The following is a 6,863-nucleotide window of genomic DNA, read 5'->3' as shown; positions in this document are numbered from 1 at the left end:
ACAAGCTACTATGATTTTTAATAAGGTTTAATTCAGGTTTAATTTAAGGTTTAATAAGGTTTAAAAAATGCGTTTAACATGGGTCCATTTTGTCGAGAACTTAAGCTTTTCAAAAACCAGGTTTGTTTCGTCCGTGAAAAGAGATTCTGGAAGATGAAATTGTTGAATGTGTTGAGTATATTGTAAGGCAGTTAAAAAAGAAAAAGAATATTTGGTGCTGCAAGGTGTTTAATGAATAATAATGTTAAATGTTATAGTATTATGAAGTCACAGAGAAAATGAATATCCAGGCCAGCGTCTTTGTTTTTACATTTCATTTTTTAAATACATAAATACATACATACATATATATATATATATATATATATATATATATATATATATATATATACACATATATATATTTACACATATATATATATATATATACACACACACACATACATACTGTATTTGCAAACGTTTTCTATAAGATGTACCACTGGCTCGACTATATATACATACTGTCCTATATATGTACTGTATTTGCAAACATTTCCTATAAGATGTACCACTGGCTCGACTATGGATTTAGATTTCTTAAACACGTATATGAGAAAACAATATGACAATCATTTACAAATGTTTAAAGAGTTTGTAAATAGTCAAAAATAAAAGTTATTTCATATTGTTGTAAGCACTATTTTAAAGAGCACTGCAACCTAACCAGGTTTTAGTTTTTTCCGGCACAAGATGTAGGCTTCTTGAGAGATGTTTTTTGGAGTAAATATTGCATAATTGTTTTCAGGTTGTGTATTCTGTTTGTATATGTTAAGAAGTTTTACACTTTAAATAAAAAGAACATGGTGCCATACTGGAAAATGTACTTTCCAGAATTTAAATGTTTTACTATTTGCTTATAAATTTTTGTCTGTCAACGGTTTGCCATGTTTTTGATTTTTAATCAACCATATTCGATTAAAAAAAAAATCAAGTTTGGATTTATTTTAATATTCTAACACACTGAAGTAGCAGAGATAATAGGTACATACGCAGTTTTGTCTTTTTGCCATTTGACTGCTTGTTGAAATGTACAATTTGGTCCTTTAATTAAAGAATTTGTGCAATCACAACAGGCCTCCTGCTTTGAAGTTCTTCTAAGTCTTGTCAACTCTCATTTGAATACATTTCTAGGTTCCAAATTTTATGCATATTTGACAATATTTACAATTTCATCTTTCCATAATTCAAGTATACATTTGTTTTCTACTAAAGCCAATGAGTTCTGTACCTAGATGAAGTTCAACCAGCTTGGGCAAACTGGTCCAAGTTTCCTACAGCAACAGGACGTTGGGGTGGGGCATATCGAAAGGCCTGTCCTACAGTGCAATCAACCCAACACATAATTTTGAGAAATCGTAGGCTTCCAGCAGGTAACTTTCCAATGTCTCTCTTGCTTTTATGCATATTGGAGTACTGAACTGTTATCTTAGCAACATGCTATTGTTAAAACCTGCAGTCAACAGTGAGGCAAGCCTAATTCACTTCATGAGCATTATTTGTGACTTGTGTACTTTGTAGGACAACACATCATTTACTTAATAGTTCACTAGAGCTCAACTATGTTTTAGTTGAGCTGATATTTTAATCAGTATTTCAACGGTTTAGCAGTATTAAGGCTTGTTCACACTGGGACAAATATCACACATGATTATCGGCAACATTTAACACACTGAATAAACAAAGGGCACCAATGTGAATGTGCACACTAACGCACAAAAGCAGAAGCAGTTTTTGTAAAAATAGGCTAAAGATTGCGTCATAACCTGTGACTCTCTGCCGCACAGTAGAGAAATTACCGTATGGACAGGAGGAGAAGCTCGCAGGCAATCTTTTACTGTCTATGAGGCCATCGGAGGGACCTGGAGACATAAAGTCAAGGGAGAAGCCCATAGAGAGTCCATAAAAGCAACGGGACAAAATTATTCAACAACGTCTGCAAGATTCGGTGGGTGATTCAGATTTCTCTTGGCATAGCTATTAGAAGACTAACAATTGTCAGACAGGTTGCTCACATCACATCTACGTCATCAAGCTCAGTTTGAGTCTGCGCAGTACGCTCGACCCCCAGGAAGTGCGTGCTTCTAATTGACTTCAATTATCTACATTGAATCCAATGGGGTGGCTGTGTCCATTTCTTTTACTGTCTATGGTAAAGATCCACCAGTCAATCGGCCAGGGATGAATGGCCTGAATCGGTGACCGTTTAATCAGTCTCACTTCTTTCCGATTTCGAGCCGAGCCATGGTGATCTATTAGAATTACCAACTGAAAATGAAATTCCTATTCCTAAATTCATACTTCACAGGTCACAGTTACCAAGGGAGACTTGTTCTGGTGTAAATGCAGCTGTCTCACGCGAACGGGGCTCACCAGTTTTCGAACATTCTCTCTCAGTGCTTTTACCCTCACATCTGTATTGATTGCGCCGTGGACCGAGCGAACGGCTCCTTTTCACACCTAGCATGGTGTGAAGAACAGGCTGGCTGAAAGCAAACAAACATGTAGGGGTGGGCCAGATTCCCACAGGAGACTAAACAAACTACCACCTGAAGAAGTCAGTAAGTGCCAAAGGAAACAGTTGGTATCACTCTAGTCAAGCTAGGACTATTCACCATAATGCTATAATGTGTAGCAACAGTCTAAAAAAACTGTAGCAAGCATAGAGCAATTTTATGCTTGTATGTTCCTATGTAGTGCCTGGAGTGCCTTAGAGAATCTAAATAATACAAACCTCTCTCTATGCATCGTGTGATTTCTGCACACTTGTGACGTGATCAGTCGCTCGAGAGGAATGCTAACTCCTATCGGTCTCCCTTAGAGAGCGATGGAAACAAGAACTGGAAATGTGTAAATGGATGAAATAGATGAAAAGGAGAACAACACACAAATATCAGTTAACAATGGACTTAAAGGGATAGCTCACCCAAAAATTCTATCATTAAAGGGGTCATATGATGCGATTTCAAGATTTCCTTTCTCTTTGGAGTATTACAAGCTGTTAGTGAATAGATAAGATCCCTAAAGTTGCAAAGACTAAAGTCTCAAATCCAGATATTCTTTATAAAAGTTAAGTCAACCACACTCCCCTTAAATGGCTCATTCAAACACGCCCCCACATGTCTACATCACGATGTGGGAAAATTTCATAACACCGCCCAAATATTCACACAAAGAAAGAAGGTGTAACTTTTATTCTCACTGTAGAATTGTTGCTGCCACCATGTTGTGAAGACAGAGGCTGTGTTTCGTTGTGAAAGTGAAAATACTTAGTTTGGTCGTCCAAAAGAGGACATGACTAACAACACTGTTCCAGAACAGTTCAACCCAAATATTCAGACGTGTACAACACATTTTATGGAGGACTGTTCCCTGATCCTGGGAGAGGAGACTACAGTGCGGCTTTTCTGACTCACAGTCTGTAATTACGTTTACATTTTTAAAGAATTTCCACTGATGATTCAAACACGAGTTTTGAGCAGTTTAGAGTAGGCTTCTTGTTTGTCGTTTCTCCGATCACAAATGCAGACATGGTTTTATGTTAACGTGGCGCGATGCAACTCAACGCAATTTGTAAACGGACAGTATAAGTCATTGTAATCTGTAATTATGTCCCCACTGGATGCAACAAATGGCTAGTTTGTAATGGGTTTTATTGTTTTTGTCTGGTCACATCGGTGCTCTGACCAGGACACACATCACAGTATGGCAAGGGGGGGGCGTAAAATTTCCGTCACACACTTAAGGCATTTGGCCAATCACAAAGCACTGGATAGCTGGCCAATCAGAGCACACTTTGCTTTTCAGAACGATGAACTTTGTCAAAATTGACGCGTTTCAGAAGGGCAGGGCATAGAGGAGAAACAATTATGGACAGTATGTGGAGAATAATGTGTTTTTTGAACCTTGTTCACATAAAAACATTTCATTACATTAAATACAAAAAATAATGTTCTTTAAAGCAGCATCATATGACCCCTTTAATTACTCATCTTCATTTCGTTACACACCCGTAAGACCTTTGTCTCTGAAACACTTATTTTTAATGAAATCCGAGAGCTTTCTAACCCTGCATAGACAGTAATGCAACTACCACTTTCAAGGCCCAGAAAGGTAGTAAGGATATCAATAATATAGTCCATGTGACATCAGTGGTTTAACCTTAATTTTATGACGCTTAACTTTTTGTGTGTCAGTCTTTTATGCACATTTACGCATGTGGTGCTGCTGAATTTGTGTTCCGAAGATGATCGAAAGTCTTACTGGTTTGGAGTGATTTGAGGGTGACTAATTAATAACAGAACTTTAATTTTGGGTTGAACTAACCTTTTAATGTCAGACTAACTGTACCTTAACAAAAATATGTTTTAAGAACATTTTGCTAATGTTTCCATGATATTCTGAATCTTCACTTAACATTTAATGTGGTCATTGGATGCTACAGGCACTTTTACAAGTTGTTTGAACTGAAATGTGTGTTGGCAGAGTGTGTATACAACCACCCTGTAATAGTAAAAATCCAGTGTTTTTTTTTTTTTTTTTTTTTTTTGCTGGTGTGTTTTTTTATTTTATTTTTTTATCTACTAAAATCATAACCCTTTCTTAAAATGATCTGATCTCAGATGCCAGTCTGTATGACATCACAAAAACAGGCCCCTCCCCCTATAGTTTGATTGACGCTAGTGTTTTACCTTAGTCCCGCCCTGAGTGAGATGTCATCAGTTGACCATTGTTTCACCATCGGAGCAGATGTAGACAAGAATGACTCCTAAGCGATTGAGGTGTTTTGTTGTTGGATGTAATAATGAACGTAGCCTTCATCATTTACTCTCGACATTTGAGCCGCTGAAGACGCAGTGGGTTATGTTTGTTTTTGAAGGGAATGCACTCCCGATCTACTTTAATGCGTCTATGTTTACACGAATCATTCATGATCCAGCTTAACCAACAGAAGAAGTGAGTATAAGATTTCTCAATGAATCTTTGCAAATCCACTTTCCTAATAATGTGCTAATGAGCAAGTTTCACGATGAATGCGATTAAAGTAAACAGTCCCTCAGAGAGAATTTCAGGAGAGAGGGGCGGGTCAGCAGAGCTCATTAACATTTAAAGGAAAGTACTACAAAATGGCTTGCTCTGATTCGAGCCGTTTTGACATGGTAAAAAAAAACTGTTTTTTACACTACCATTGAGAAATTTAAACCAAACTATGTTACAGACTTTTCATTAAGACCCTAAAGAATCAAATCTACTTGTGGAAAATGGGCATCCAATGACCCCTTTAAAACATTTTAGCGTTTCGCATATATGATGTGAATCACACATAATTATCATCTGAAACTTGGTAGACATAAAAAAAAATAATAATAATTAGACGAACATACAACTACAGTAACATGTTTCAGAGAAAAGTTCCATGTAATGTTTTTGAACTGTTTGTTGATAACTTTGTGAAAACTTTTACAGAACATTAGCCAAAGTTCCCTGTTAGCTGGGATCTGCTTTCAAAAGAAAACCTCACCCCAAAACTTAAAATTATTTCGTTTATTCATCCTCATGTCATTTCAAATCCAGCTAACGACTAAAAATGACTATCTTAGAACCTTTTTAAACCAGCTACCCCTTAGTCCAGCTGGATTTCATCAGGGATGAGGAATTTTTCATTTTTTTCCCAGACAAATTGCGTTCAGACCTTTTCCAGAAATCATTTTTCGAATAAATGTCAAATAAAAATGCCATTTAATAAAACATTCAACTATTTTCAGATGCTACAAACAGTTTTCAGATGCACAGTTATGTGATTGTAAAAGATTGGTGTTTTTATTGAAATATTTTAGAAGAAACTAGAAATGGTTTTTGGACATGGGACCATGATTATACCCTTGAGTTTGGGCCTTATATTATAGTCACACCCAGAGACACTGACAGCAATATAGCTTGGAAAGTATAGCTATCAAGCTAATGCTAGCTAGTGTATAAAGGAGGAGTTTCAATTCATCTTTAATGGCTTTTGTTCATGAACATACAGTTGCTTTGTGCTTAGATTTGTTTTGATGCCAGGGTTTCTTTCTGTCATGCAAGTTTTCAAAATAAAAGTCAACATCATATCAGCAAGCTGTTGTTATATATGCTAGTAGCAACATGCTGGCTAAATGTTAAACATGGTAGTACCATGGTGTTTTTGAAGTACCAGTACTTCCATATTGTTTATGGTAATCATGTAATACCTATGGCATTTATTAAACAACCATTGCTATGTGATACACTAATATCATGATCTCACCACAGTATGTATTTTTCGTAAAGGATGTTGTCTATTTCTCTCGCCGTCTGGCTCTGGCCCCAGACTGAGGTGTCCGCTCATGTTTGGAAGTGCGGATGAGTCGAGTCATCTCCACTCCGGGAACCCGCGGGCTGCTGTTCACTGTCCGCTTAACTCTCACGCAAGGCTGTCTGTCACATCCCCGCGCAACACACCCCGAAAAACAGAGAAAGAAGCTAACATTTCTACTGTTTATTGTCATCGCATAGTTCATTTACAGCACTGGAAAGTGATGTTTCTACCAAAGATTCGCTTTCCCAGGCCTGGCATCGCTTCACGACGTGTTAACAATGTTGCGCTTCTATTTATAGTTTTGTTAGCTGATAAATTTACACACCACAAAGCTAGGTTCCCAGACACTGATTAAGTTTAGTTCTGGACTAAACTGTGCTATAAAAAAAAAATTTAACAGTTAATTCAACTTCTCCTTAAGGGTCTGTTTTCCTTCATTTGCGTCAACACCACTAGCGCTTCTTTGTGTGCTAGTGTTAGCTGTTTGACG

Source organism: Carassius carassius, chromosome 16, assembly GCF_963082965.1.
Source record: "Carassius carassius chromosome 16, fCarCar2.1, whole genome shotgun sequence".
Lineage (NCBI taxonomy): Eukaryota > Metazoa > Chordata > Actinopteri > Cypriniformes > Cyprinidae > Carassius > Carassius carassius.
The sequence above is the reverse complement of the archived record's forward strand: the minus strand, read 5'-3'. Positions refer to the sequence as shown.